Here is a 15,686-nt window from a genome sequence, read left to right as displayed (position 1 = left end):
CGGAACAATGCATTCATTTCAATCCTTTGAATGTGTAACAAATGAAGATGAAGCCACCAACTATTCAACTGAATTTTTAACTCCTTGGATGTGCCTGGCTTACAACTGTACAATTTACGCCTAAAGGTTGGCCCCGTAGTAATCATGCTTTGAAACATAAACACACCAAAACTTTGCAATGGTACGCGCATGGTGCTATGTAAATTGAGCAATGTGACTGACGCGACGATACTCGAGGTAAAATTCGAAGGTGAGGGAGGAAAGTCCTAATTTCAAGTTTAAAAGACAATTTTCAATCTGTCCTGCATTCGCCATGACCATTAATAAATCACAAGGCCAATCCTTGAAAGTTTGTAGTCTGAATCTAGAAAATTAATGTTTTTCACATCGTCAATTATATGTGGCATGTTCACAGGTCGGAAGACCATCTACGATGTTTTGTACGTGCGCCTTAAAATAAAGCGAAAAATATCGTGTATCACAAGGTGCTTAACTGAAGAGTGCAACCTATTAAAGAATCATTGAAATACTTGATAAATAAAAATAACTTACTAAAATCAAAAATCTTCTTATTTATTATCTCTAAGGAGAAACGCAGTTGTCAGGGTCAGCTAGTTGTACATAAATTACTAAACTTCTAGGCTCATTTGTATATACTTCAGATCGTGTTTTCGTTCGTTACTTATAGGAAACCGCATAGAGGCGAAATTTTGCAACGTCGCGCGTGTACGAGTGCCTACGACAGACGGCCCGAGAGGCGACGACGGGATTAGTAAACATCTGACTTTCGTGGGAGCTGCGTTGTTTGGCGACAAAATGTACTAAAATATTACGCGAAAATCCAGGTATTTTTAAAATATTTATTCTAATGCGGGTAATATGCTGTGTTTTGCATAATGAAAATTAAAGCATTATTCTAATAAAAAATAAAATATCAACTCTTATAAAAATATAATAAAAAATCAGAAATAAAACTCTAATAAACAAAGTTAACAACATATAATTTTTTAAATAAAAGGCTCAAATAAACCGCCTTATTTCGCTAAATAAAGACTTAACCTATCGTAAAAGCTATTTCGCACCTCCAAAAGAGTTTCAGGTAAAATTGAATTGGCACCTTCAACAATTTTATTTCGCAACTCCTCTAAATTTGTTGGCCTACTAAATTCATGCTTATAAATGGTCTGCTTAAGGTAAACCCCACAAATAAAAGTCATTTGGAGACAAACCTGGAGATCTAGGAGGCCATTTAATACCGCCAGTCCCACTAATAAGGCGGTTAGGAAAAGTATTTGTTAAAAATTCAAACATTCAATTTCTGAGGATACTGGGTATGAAACTGAAAACTTCTGTGCTCGTTTTCCTGAGACCAATAACGAACAATGGAAGAATTGTGTTTGCCATGTAATGGAAAAGAAGATTGATCAGAAAACAAAATATTTTTTAAAAAATATTCGTTTTCATTTGCCTTTTCCATCATGGTTTCACAAAATTCCATTCTTCGCCACTGGTCTTCAGGAAATATTTCCTGAGTTTTTGAATACTTGAAACATTTGTACCCATATTTTTCCAGGTACGAGCAACAGTTTTATTGCTCATTGCCAGTTTCTCTCCAACACTTCTAGTGGACCGTATCGAATCAAGTTCTAGGGTACTGAAAACCATTTCTTCCCGCCGTTCTATATCCTGGACCACTTCAACAGGTGGTTCTTGACGTTTTGTGTGGCATTTTTTACAATCTTGAAGACAAAAAGATGTCAAAATTTGTAACCACATTTAAAACCGTTTTTGCACAAGGAATCGGTCTATTCTCAAATGTCACTGAAAACAAATCTCTACATTGTACTGCCGAATTGCCTCCATAAAACCATTTAATTAGTTGAACTCTTTCGGAAGGGGTATAAACAGCCATAGTGAAAAAAACACGAAAATAACGCTCAAAAATTATTAATGCAACGTGCAGTAACACAGCAAAGTGAGGTCTGCTGACTCCTGATTCAAAAAATAAAAACGAAAAATTCCGCCGCCTGCAAGCCGCAACCAAGCGGTGTTGCCATTATTTTGGGTAATACGTAGCTCACGATAACACGATCTGTATAGGATACAAGTGTACAGGTTTCATTAAATCCAAACATTGATGATTTTTCTTGACGATTTATGGGTTGTGAAAATTGGATCGGAAGTTCTCTTTTATTTTTTCTTACTGTTCCTATTAAAGTTAGTCTAAAATTTTGCTTTAAATTCTCTATATGGCTGTATCTGGTAAACCAGTTATCAGTTGTTACATTCCTACCAGTACCTCTAATTGTTTCACACAATCTTTGAAAAGGGCCTTCAGGTTGTTTACACACATAAACTTCCATACTACATGTATAAAACACCTTTGAGTCACACATAGCGAACACTTTTAGTCCATATTTATTCGGTTTGCTTGGTACGTATTGGAGAAAACTGCACCGACCACGAAAGGCTTCTAGTTTTTCATCCACAGTAACATAGTGAAATGGAGTAAATCCAGATTTACATTTTTGCACGAAGTTATGAAAAAAAAGCCCTTATTGGCGCCAACTTGTCTATGGCTCTACGAGTTTCACGTGTCTCCATATCGTCAAAACGTAAATGTCTTAATAAAAAGCGACATCTTTGTAAGGACATTGTAAGCCTAAAAATTTTAACACCAGTGCCATCGGTTTTCCACAAATCTTCAGCATGTAAATGACTGCTTTTTAACAATCCACCTAAATCAAGGAGACCTATCAAAGCAAGCAATTCAACAGAATCTGTGGGTTTAGCATCTCTTTCGCGTGAATACTTGTCACGGACGGATTCAATATGCTGGTTTGTATACTGGACAATGGTATTTACTATCTCTTCAGAAAAAAAGTGCTGCCATATTTTAATTGAAGATTTTTGATTTTTTAAATCTCCTTTGGGACCAGGCAAATGCGTAACCAAATTTTCGGTCGGTGTTCGGACAGCTTTTGAAGGACAATGCTTTCGCCAATAAAAAAGGGACCTTCATTGTATTCATTTACTTCAATTTCAGTATCCGAAATATCCTGTTCACTATCAGGATCATAAACCTCTGTTTCGACGACGCGTTCTTCTTCATCATCAGATTCATCCAGAGGCAATTCTTCTTCAAAGTCATTTTCCAAACATTCCTGCCTTAATTTTTCTAGTTTGTCTTGCTACTTTTCATACAAAGCCATTCTAAAGGTTAAACAAAAGTAAACTATTAGTAAATAGATCGAAAATAGGCAATATTTACATACCTTTTAGCAATAAAATAATTATTTACTAAAAACGATTTTCGACACGCCGCTAGTCGCTGCGGACTGATAGTCCGCAAATATAATTATCTCTCTAACGCACAACTGAACGCTCCCGAGTTTATACATTAGCGGTACACTAATAATGCTATTTCATTAAGGTACTGAGAACCGCAGCCCGAGGTGCGCAGTAACTTTTAGCCAATAACCAAAAACATTTTAAAATGGAGCGAGAGTCCGCACGCGACCACTGAAAGGTTAAGTAATAGAAATTTACCACATTTTCAGTACCTAAAAATTCATGAATCTAATTGTAATTTAACAATAAATAATCTTTTTTCCTGTGATAAAAGTATTGAAAGAAAACCAAACATTAAATATCTTGGAATTTTTTTAGATGAAAACTTAAACTGGAAGGAGCAGGTAGGGTATTCAACTGCTAGGATCAGCAAACTCATCTACAAGTTTTATGAGTTGAGAAATATCCTGGACTTAAAAACCTTAAAGATGGTCTATTTTTCACTAGTTAGAGTCAATCATAAGTTATGAGTTAGTTGCTTGGGGTGTTGCAGGAATTGCAATGAATCCCAAAAATGGATTATAAAGATAATGTAATCAAAAAAAAGAGATACCCATCAAACTTAGTTTTTAAAGACAGCAAATTATTAACAATAAATCAACTTTATCTTAAAACAGTAATTAGATAGATAATGCTAAAAACAAGTTATTACAAAGTTAATATAACACATCACCATAGTACAAGATTTGCTGTACAGGAAAATGTTTGCCTGCAGAACCCCAAACATACTGCTTGTCAAGCTCGTGTCTATTGCATTGCACCAAAAATCTATAATAATCTGCCTATAAAATTTAAATTTGAACCTTATGATAGGATTAAGAAAGAAATAAGTAATTTGATCATTCAAAGTGATTTTCGGATTGGCTATTTAATAAAGAGTTCAATTTTTGTTTTTTTCTTTTTTCGCTTTTTGGTAAACTTTAATTTATTGTATTCATTAATGTTGCAGCATTGATGCTGCTATTTTTGAGTCCCACAATTATTGTTTTTGTTAAAATAACTCTTTGATATAATAACCAGAAATAATTTTACATTTAGATAATGTTAAGCGCACACACAGTAGTATTTTATCATTGTGCGTTGAAATAATACAATGAAAATATGTTTTTTTTATTTATTATTAGAAAATAATTGGGTATTTATAGGGACAATATGTAATACTATACAACTAAAATAAAGATTGAACATTGTTATATGGTTGGATTAGGTTGCTTGAACTAATATGTATTTTTAGGTTTGTAATCATTGCTTATAAATAATTAAATACAAATTAAAATCTCTTGCCTGATTATTTACTTGTTATCAATTCTTATAGTATTAAAAACCCTCTAGAGCGATAAATCACCTTCTATAGATAAATATAATACGCCTTTAAAGGCCGCATATTTTATGCTTAATTTTCATACCTCTAAACAGTTCTTTTCAATTTAAAGAGATTGGTGAATTTGTTTAAAAGAAAAGTAAATCGTAAATTTTCTTTTTAAAAGAGCTTTCCAACAAGGTGCTACAAGTGGCAACATCCCATAAAAAAAAATTAAGTAGGGTTAGGTCACCCTTTCGGACGGGTTGAAAAAAAAATTTTTTGAATAGATTTGGCACAAAATCTTAATAAACTTGTTTTTGCTATTTTCTGAAAATCTTTTTTCAAGAGCGCTGGCTATTTTATTGCAGTTAAAGTTCCCTGCATAGGTATATCTCTTTAAATATCTATTGTAGCGAAAAAAGATATAAAACATTTTTGCTTGACTGTCATTTTTATTTGAGATACATACTATAATGGTAATTAATTTTTCTTCGAATTTGTTATTAATGTTTTATATAATAATTTTTGCTACTTATATTAAACCATATACTTTGTCATATACAGTCTGGCTATTCTTTCTGCGCTTTTTTCCTTTCTTGCCTTTAGTGATAGCTTAGCAGTGTGGTTATTTACGTTTCGTTCAAGTTGTATTATTCGTTGTTTTGTTATTTGTTATCTCAATATTTGTTGTATGGTACTTTTGTTAATAGTTTTGTGCTAATTTTATCGTTGACATTGAAATTTTTGTTAAAATTAACAAATTTATACGTGGAAAGACACTAAATAGTCAAGCAAGAGAGGTTTTGGCAAATGTTTATAGGTAAGAAATTTTCATTTAAACTATGTATCTGTTTCATTTTAATAAAATATGCATTCAACCATCATTCCAGTCGCGAAAAAATAAAAATACTTTTATAGGTCGCGAAAAGATTTTTTTAAAATTAATTGTACTTAATAATAATAATAATAATAATCATTAGTTTTTTTAAACAGCCCACTCTTTTTTGTGTTTATAGGATTTGAGATGAAGAAGCAACAAATAACTGTTATAAATTGCCAGTAAAGCGAAAATTGGAAAGAGTGTCGCTATACACTAGTGTCGGCATTTCCAGTGTCAAAAAAATTCACAAAGAAGATGTTGATGAAGATGAAGGATAAAAATGGACTCCAATAAAATGCTTCCGATTCCAGGAAAAAAAAGATCCAGCCAGACCTTAGTGGAAAAGGACGAAAATTTCGACTTTCAAATAATAAGACATCTTATTAATAGGTTTTATTTAGAGTTTAAGGTTGTGCCAAGCACAAGAAAATTACTTCAAAAATTGCGGGAAGATGGCAACTTTCCTTATTGCTGAGAGACACTAAGGAGATTACTAAAATCCAATGGATTTTATTAGCGTAAATAAAAGAAAAATTTTGATGGAGCGGCCTAATATCTTAACTCTGAGATATATAAGTACCTTCGGGCAATTCGAAAACATTGGCAAGAGGGACGAAATATTATTTATTTGGACGAAACATGGATAGACAATGACCTGGCTTTTAAGAAATGTTGGCAGAGTAATACCGTTTCCGGAGTCATTAGTAATATATCATCTACAGGTAAGGAATAATCTAATTAATTAAAGTAAATATTTTGCTATATTATGTGGTCGTGGAATATAATTTTTAATATTTATAATGATGTTTTACATCACTGAATTTGAAACAAAATTTTAGGTCGACTCATGCAGGTTCTGAAAATGGCTTTATTAAAAATGCCTGTTTAATATTCAAAGCTGGACTTGCTACAGGTTATTATCATGGACAGATGAATAGGGAAAATTTTATTCGATGGCTTACTGAAAAACTTCTTCCTAACATTCCGTTATTGCCAACTCCGTTATTGTCTTGGATAATGCTCCCTATCATTCTGTTCAGGAAGATAAGACTCCAACCAAATCAGCTCTAAAACAAGATATAGTGAATTGGCTTACAAAGAAAGGTTATTAATTAAATTGATATTTTGGTATATGCAGCATGTTTGGTACAAAATATAATGAAATAAGTCTTAATTTGTAGTCAAATAAGTCTAACTTTAATTTAAATATTGAGGTATGGGTCCTGCGAAAAAAATACTATATTTTAGACATTTTATGTGACAACTATACGATATAAATATTTCTTACAGGCATAAATCGTAACCCAAAAGCCAAAAAAGTCGATCTCTTTGATCTTGTTGTCCTCCATAGACCCCCCACTGATCAAAAAAATTATGTCATTGATAGGATTATCAAGTCACATGGACATACCCCACTTAGGACACCACCTTATATGTGTGAACTAAATCCTATAGAATTGGCATGGGCAAAGATTAAATATAATATATCATAAGAAGCAGAAATATCACGGGAATTTTTCCTTAACAACCTTAAAACAAATTACTGAGGAAGCAATTTTATTAATTTCCAGGGAAGATTGGCAAAAATTTTCGCAACATGTTAGAGGTGTTGAAGATAAATTTTGGGAAACAGATGAAATTATGGAGGAAATTGAACCCATTATAATTACTTTGTCCGCTAGTGATGACGATACCGACGACAGTGACGATGATGACGATGATATAAGTGAAGAGGAAGATGATTTTGAGAATTAATAAAATTGAATCATAAACAGTGTATTTTTTCTTAGTTTTTTTTTTTCGTTTTAACTCATTGAAATGAAAAAAAAACTAAGAAAAAAAAGTTGAGGGGTTGATAATATCAAATTAATTTGCTCCCTAGACAGCATTAGCGAAAAAAACGGGGGTGGCTATTTCGCATTGGATCACCCTGTAGCGCGTAACTCGGTTCAAACCAATTTATTTCCAACCCGTGTGAGTCATACCTACCATCCAATCACAAAAAAAAATTAGTCCAGACAAGCAAATTTTGTTTTAAAAGATTCAGAGATTTGGTGGCCGCCAGCTTTTAGACAGTGGAGAAGGTAGTGGGAAAAATTTTAATAAGAGCGCCACTTGATTTAAATATTTTACACCAAACCCTGATATATTATGATGGTAATATAAGCCCCCTTAATCAAGAAAATGATGACCTATATTTATGCTTGTACCTAGATCCTAAAAGCTGAAAATAATTTGGGAAAAACTCAAATAACAATCCATAGTTCCACCAGATTGTTATAATCATCCAAAAATTTACATAGTCACTTCCATTTATATTTAAAAAAAAAAAATTCCACTGAGATATTTAAATTTAGATAATTATTCAAAATGTAATACTGTAATAATTTTAAATAAAAAAATTAATAAAAGAATTAAGAGTTACTTGAGGTATGCTTAAGGCGAGGAATTAGTAGAATAAAAACAAATCCGCACTGAACTACTGTTCAAGGGGAAAATCCAAAACGTGATCACGTGTTGTTTACAAGAAGTATATGTTTGGAGCCTTATTCACAATACCTCACTGGCCCTAAAATACCTTTTACAAACTCTAGTCAAGTCACATTAATCTAAATAAAACTTTTAAATAGTAAGGTTCGAATTTGAAAGCCTATTAATGGTATGTTGGTGCAATAAAAGCTGTTAACCAACAACCAACATTATGACTAAATATGTTATTTGTACCAAATAGCCGATCCCTTACAAGGTGATCCAGGCTCAATGTCAAAATCAATTATGTCGATGCTCGACTCAAATGAAAACCCTCAGGTTAATATTAATAGACTTAGCAAGAACCCCTTAACGTTTTTGTTTTACATAAAAGAAAATAAACCCATAAAATTCAAATTAATAAATCAACCCCCAACCCTAAATTAAACCGTTTAATAAGAGAAAAATAAAATAAAATGTGCAAAAACTTGCGTGTCCTCTAATCTCTTGTGTATTTTGGCTAAGGTAGCTCAACTCGACAGCTCTGGGAACCAGACAGCTACAACCAGGGTAACGACCACATGGGCAAGTCGATTTCAGGCAAGTTCCAATCCAAAATCGCAGAGCCACAGTACAATGCTCAGTCCAGGCTGTGTTGAGGCTCACTTAAGCCGGTTTCCAACAGTGTTGGGATGACCAGAAGAAACCAGAGAATAGGAAGAGACCAGAGAATAGAGGAGAGAATAAGAAAAAGAAGAGGCCTCTAAAATAGAGGACAAAAAAATCAGTAAAATAAACACACAATCAATTCTATGGCAATTACCAACATGTTGCTACATACCTAAGGTGGTGAGCGAGGCCTAGAGTCTCGTTTTGTGGTTAGAAAATTTCAAAATTTCATAAATGGTGTGGGAACAGCCGACCAAATCCAAAAATATCAGGTCAATCCGAAATCCTCTCGGCTACAACTTTCCACTAGACGTTCATCAAATTAAACCCCAAAACTTGGGAGGAATATTTTTTCATTCAACCGAATTACCGGCAAGATGACCTTAAATTTTCCTTTTTTTTTTTAACCACAAAATGTCGACTGTTCTTTCTGATAACGGAATGGCTACAGGCTGGACAAGGAACTGACAACTCACCAGACAGTGACAGGTGACACTGGCAGTAAACCTGTCACTCTCTCTTCGACACGATCTGACCCTGCCTCTTGGTGCAAACTACGCGGAGCCTCACTCTATCAAAATAGAAATTCCGCAATACCACAGCAAAATGATACTGCTCGGATACTAAAACATGGAAAACTAACAAAATTTTCCCAACGGGGCTACGAAATTCCAATTTTCCTCTTACGTCGCTCTGTCTAATTTATGACGCTCCGTCATCCGCCAAATGGAAACCAAACTTTAATGGGAAATAGCAACGCTGCCAAACCTCCACAACAACAAGTGTGTCAATAGTCAATACTGTCAATCGGCTAGTAGGGTTAGAAACCAGATGTCAAGGAACGTTTATTTACTAAAACTTAACTTGAAGAATTGAAGGGAAATATAGCAAGAAAAACTGGGGCGGCCAATTTCAAATCAATTAGGATACCTTGCCCAATATCATTCCGCTATAGAAGAAAGTATTTGTAAGTTTTCCTACACTAACGGATCACCAACGCAGCACCCTCTAGAAGTCCCTCCATACCCCAGACATATACCGGCCTCATAGAAACTCTTGACAAATAAATCAAAGGTCAGAAAGTTCCCAACACCAGGTACATGAATAGGGACTAAGGAAACATAATACAACTAACTTCACAGAGGTGTGCTGACAGGATAGGGTAGGTAAATACATTCCTAAAAATAATCAAACCCCAAAAGCCTTAACAAAAAATAAATTGCATTGCTATCAAACCCCAAATTCCATTTATAAAACTGTAAATCACACAACCCGTCCAAGCCGATACCAGAGCCCATAAACTTTTGCCCGAATTTATATGAAATCCCATGTTACATGCTTAGGGCAAAATCTGCATGTAACAACCCTGTAAATCAGGATCTTAAAATACCTATATGTATTGTAAAATACATACATCAAATACAAAAAAAAATATTAAAATTTTACGGAATTATTTTTTTAACTTTCAATACTTTATACATTTTCGCACGCCACTGGGCATTTGATGAATGAAATCGGCCATGTTTTATTTACGGCGGCGTTCCCCTTACCGATGCCCCGTAGCCGCAGAAAGAATAGCCAGACAGTAGTACTACTAAATAAATCTAACTTCATTGTATAGAAATATAAGCTAATAATTGGGAGATCAAAATTTTTTCGCCTGCCCTAAAAAGTATTCAATTTATTGAAATAAGCAGTAAAATGCAATAATCCAAGCTTATGTTGTGCTAAGACCCTATCATTATATTAAATTTATTCTAACAATCGACACGTGCATAAAATCATAAACGTAGCAAGTTTAATGGCGTGGTCTTTTTATGGCCAACGTTTTTTTCCAAACTAATGAACTATTCTATTAGCATAATGGCATTGCGTTTAATAAGTTTCACACAAATTTAGTTTTTGGAAGTCGTGGTGACAAAATAATATTTTGAGGAGTATCATGCCAAGAAGGAGGACTTTATTTGAATCCCGTTTATTAAAATCACAGAGTTATTAGCAACTTTAGAGAATAAATAAAGGTAATGGAATTGAAATTTCACATTGTCTTTTTTTGTATAGAGTGCGAGTAACTTGCATTCAAAATTCCACACATTTTGATGTATCACTTGCCATACCTTTATTCACCTGTTTTTAAGTTTTGATTTTTTATTTTATAATAGTTTTAAATTCAAAAAATATGCGTTTCAGTAAAGAATTTTTTTTTTTTGTAATGTATTTTATGAATGTTCTATAAAAATGTGACATTTTAGAAATTTTGACATTGCTACAAGACGTGCCTTCGGATAATCAGATTTAAGTTTCTTTTATTTTTTTTATGAAATGGGTTATTTAAGTAAAAAGCACAGGATTGAAATCTTAATGATGACTGGGTACGGAGATAGAACCCAAGAAGAAGAATTTAAAATAAAGTTTTGTATTTACTCAAACAGAAGTATCCTGATTTACCACCCATACCTCAAAGTAGTATAAGCAAGATTGAAAAACAGTTTCGGGAAAATGGTCACGTAAGAACAATAACTTGTTCTCGTCGATCTGCGCTTAAGGAAAATTAATGTGTTTTTAGCCATTTAAGAAAATCCTAATATTCTCACTAGGCAGGTAGCGCGCGAATTGGAAGTGATCTAGTCTTCAGTAGTAAGAGTTTTTGAAGAAGATAAATTTCATCGCTATAAACTAACAATTCTCTAGGAATTTAATGAAGAGGATGCAGATAGAAGAATTGAATTTTGTGAACAATTTTTGGAATGTGTGGGCAGGAATTCTAGGTCAGCAAGTTATAGGCTCAATTTTCTTCAAAGAAAAGTTAAATGGAGCAAGGTACTTACAGTTTTTACAAGAAGAACTAATTCCAAATCTATGTAGCTGTTCTATTCTCTGATCCAATAGAAGCTGATATGCCAAATAGAAACATCTGGTTTCAGCAAGATGGTGCGCCTCCCTATTTTACAAGACCTATTCGAAACTATCTAGATACTATATTTTTCCAGGCAGATGGATGGGCAGGAGAGGACCTTTTGAATGCCCACCAAGATCGCCCGATTTGACTCCGCTGGATTTTTTCCTATGGGGAAATTTGAAATCCAAAGTTTATGTGACCAAGCTGGCAAATTTTGAAGAGTTGAAAACTAGAATAAGGCAAAAGTGTCGAAACATTTATATAGAATGCATAAGAAACGTTCAAAAATAATTTGTAGTGCGTTTAGGGCATTGCCAAATAGTAAATGGTTCATATTGAACACTTATTAAAGAAAAAGATTTGGAAAGAACCCTCTTTAAGTTTATGAAATACGTTTTCTTTAACGCCCTGTATCTTAAAAATAATCGAATAAAGCTATGGCATGTGATACATCAAAATGTTTGGAATTTTGTGCAGAATCCTAAAAAAAAATAAAACATATAGGGTGTCGCATTTAAAATAAGAAATTATTAAAATTATTAAATTAGTTGATATTAGCACCACCTACATGGCATACCCTGTATAAAAACTTTATATTGTAAAAAATGCACAACTTACAATCTCAATTGACGTGTCCCAGCGTTTTTCCGAACACGCTCCCATTTATTTATTATCGAATTTATTCCAAGTTACAGACTCGCACTGTAGAAATTTTAACTATATTGGATTATGCTTAGATTCGAAAATGTTAAATAGCAATAGCGGTTGAGTGATATCTCATTTGAAAGAAATTTTTATTCTCTACATTTTGGCACCTTATTTTTTAAATGTGAATCCTGCGTTCTCAAGTTAGGATTATTTAAAGATTATAAATTACTTATTCTTAGACATTATTCCTGTAAGTGTTTTAATTATAGTAAAGCTAGAATTTGTATAGGAACGTGTCTTTTTAGATTGGTAAATTGTTTTAAAAAATCAATACATCATTTTACTAGCCTATTGACTTACTGTTTTTTGACATGATCATAAAGAGAACGGTGCATTTATCAATGAGTGTTTATCAGTCATTGATAAATGCGATAAATTCTTTTGGACGTGGAAGATAAACATTTACTTTTTTTTCTTTTTTGTTTATTTTCGTTTGCAATAGAATTCCTCTCAATACAGTTTGATTATATGGTCCGAATTGCAAAATATTATTTAGTAAACTTTTCTAAGAGTCAGTGTCACTAGGTATTTAAATCAGTTAAAATTTATTGCGATGATATACAGTGACCGCCTAAAGTTTCGCATAAATTCGATAAAAATTAGAGACATGATTTTTTGAGAAAACGCTCGGACCTGTCGATTTTTATTTTAAGTTGCGCATTATTTCACACAAATTTTTATATACAGGGTGGAACAAAAAAAAAGATATGACGTCATCGGTCATTTTTTTAAATAGAATGCTATATTTTTTTATTGCATTTATTAAATAATGCGAAATTCCAAGCAAGTTTCGTATAACACACCTTATCTCAAAATTCAACTGTTTCCGAAATATTTACATTTAAATAACAAAAAAACAAATAAGTACGTCTATTTACAAATTAAGGTAAAATCGAGGATAAAAATAATGTTATAAACACTGCCAATTATTTCTATTTCCATGGTTGCACTTGTAAAGAATCTCCATTTTCGAATGTCACTGTCAGTTCGAAAATTAATAGTTTTTATCAGAATAAATTATGGCTATTTTAACGGAAACCCAACGAATTGAAATTTTGATGATGCTAGAGTACGGGGATCGAGTGCGCACGCAAAAAGAAGTAAGTGAACTGTTTAATGCCAAATGCCCAAACCATCCTATTTCTCAGTCAACAGTTAGTAGAATAGAGCACAAATTCATAACTTCAGGTCATGTTAGGGATGTGCCAAGATCAGATCGTCCAAAAATTTCTGAAAAAACAAAATTAAACGTTTTGCTCTCCGTCGAAGAAAATCCAAACAATGCAACTTCACAAATTTCAGTTGATAATAATATATCCGGAACGTCAGTAAGACGCATCTTAAAAGCAAATGAATACCACCCTTATAAAATTAGACTAATACACGAATTAAATGAGGACGACCCTGATCGAAAGAACCAATTTTGCGAGCAAATGATTAACATTTGCAATAATAACCGTCAGTTTGTGTTACGAGTTTTGTTTTTGGATGAAGCAACTTTTTGTTTAAACGGTGCCGTAAATCGGCAAAACTGTCGGTACTGGTCAGTGTCAAATCCATACTGGGCAACTGAGGCTTATACACAGTACCGTAAATCTATTAATGTTTGGGCTGGTATCGTGGAAAATAAAGTAATAGAGCCATACTTTTTCGAAGAAAACTTAACAGGACAACGCTATTTGAATTTTCTTCAAGAAGATCTTATCCCTGCTTTGGCTGCCCTATACCCAGACGAACAAGACCCTGCTGTCCCGACAGATAATTTGTGGTTTCAGTTCAGGTAAGATGGCGCACCGCCACATTTCTTTCGAGATGTCCGTAATTACTTAGATACAGTGTTTCCAGGAAGATGGATAGGACGAAGAGGGCCAATAGAGTGGCCGGCCAGGTCACCAGACCTAAATTCCTGCGACTATTTTCTATGGGGTTACCTAAAAAGTAAAGTTTATATTGAGAAGCCAAACAACGTAGAAGATTTGAAAAATAGAGTTAGATGTGAAATTAGACGTATATCACCCGAAATAATTGATAGTATTTTGCATCAGTTTATAAACCGTTTTGCTTTGCTGCCAAGAAGTAAATGGGGATCAGTTTAAACACTTGATACATTAATAAGAGTTTTCACAGTTTATAACATTTTATCCTCCATTTTATCTTAAATTGTAAATAGACGTACTAACTTGCTTTCTTGTTGGTTAAATGTAAATATTTCTGAAAAAGTTCAGTTTTGAGATAAGGTGTGTTATACAAAACTTGCTTGGAATTTCGCCTAAATTTCATAAATTCAATAAAAAACATAGCATTCCATTTAAAAAAAATGACCGATGACGTGATATCTTTTTTTTGTTCCAACCTGTATACAAAAATTTATGTGAAATAATGCGCAACTAAAAATAAAAATCGACGGGTCCGAGCGTTTTCTCAGAAAATCATGTCTCTAATTATTATCGAATTTATGCGGAACTTTAGGCGGTCACTGTATGTGTTATTGTTAGTAACTATGATATACACGCGTAGGTAAAGAATTGAAATGATTTTTGTTTATGGCGAGCAAGGAAGATGCCCAAGACGAACGGCAGAAGTTTTTAATAACAGAAATCCTAATTTTAATGTAAGTCACAGATACATTTTGGACTTTACAAAATGTACTGAAACGGGTTCAGTTAGAAACAAAACAGTGCAAATCGGCGTGTTTTTCCGTACAGTAGCACTTCTAACTGAAATATCACATGAGACTATAAGCGAAAAGCAATAAAGTTACATAAATAGCATCCGTACAACATGCAAATTTTACAGGAACTTGATGAGGACGATTTGGATAGGAGAATACTTAGTCCAACTTAATAAACGCACTCATGAAATTTTGGTAACCAACAATTACTTCAGTGATGAATGTCCATGTTCCTAAACGGCTATGTCAATAAACAGAATTATCGATACTGGAGTGACAACAATCCTCACATTTTTAAAAAGGGTACTACACAGTGGCCACAAAAAATTAGTGTTTGGGCCCGTATTTCCGCAAATGCTGTTATAGGACCACTGTTTATGAAGAAACTTAACTGGAGAGCTCTACTTACACCTACTTAAAGATGTAATTAATTCTTAAATAATAAAGTTGGCGATAACATTTTGCAAGAAAACGAACTACACTTTCAGCAAGATGGAGCTCCGCCGCATTATTTTCAGTCAGTGCGAGAGTGGTTGAATAACAGATTCCCTAACCAATAGATTGGCAGAAGCGGACCGAAGAATCGTGTGCTACGAATCTGAAATGTTTTAAGTTTTTTCCCCACCAAGCCCATTCCGTCCTATTCAACTATTAAACGTATTGTCAATAAGTTCGAGTCCAAAGGTACCGTAATAAATAATTGTAAATGCTCAACTCAGGATATTAAAAATAGAGC

Source organism: Anthonomus grandis, chromosome 22 (genome assembly GCF_022605725.1).
Source record: "Anthonomus grandis grandis chromosome 22, icAntGran1.3, whole genome shotgun sequence".
Classification (NCBI taxonomy): domain Eukaryota; kingdom Metazoa; phylum Arthropoda; class Insecta; order Coleoptera; family Curculionidae; genus Anthonomus; species Anthonomus grandis.
This window is presented reverse-complemented; position numbering follows the sequence as displayed.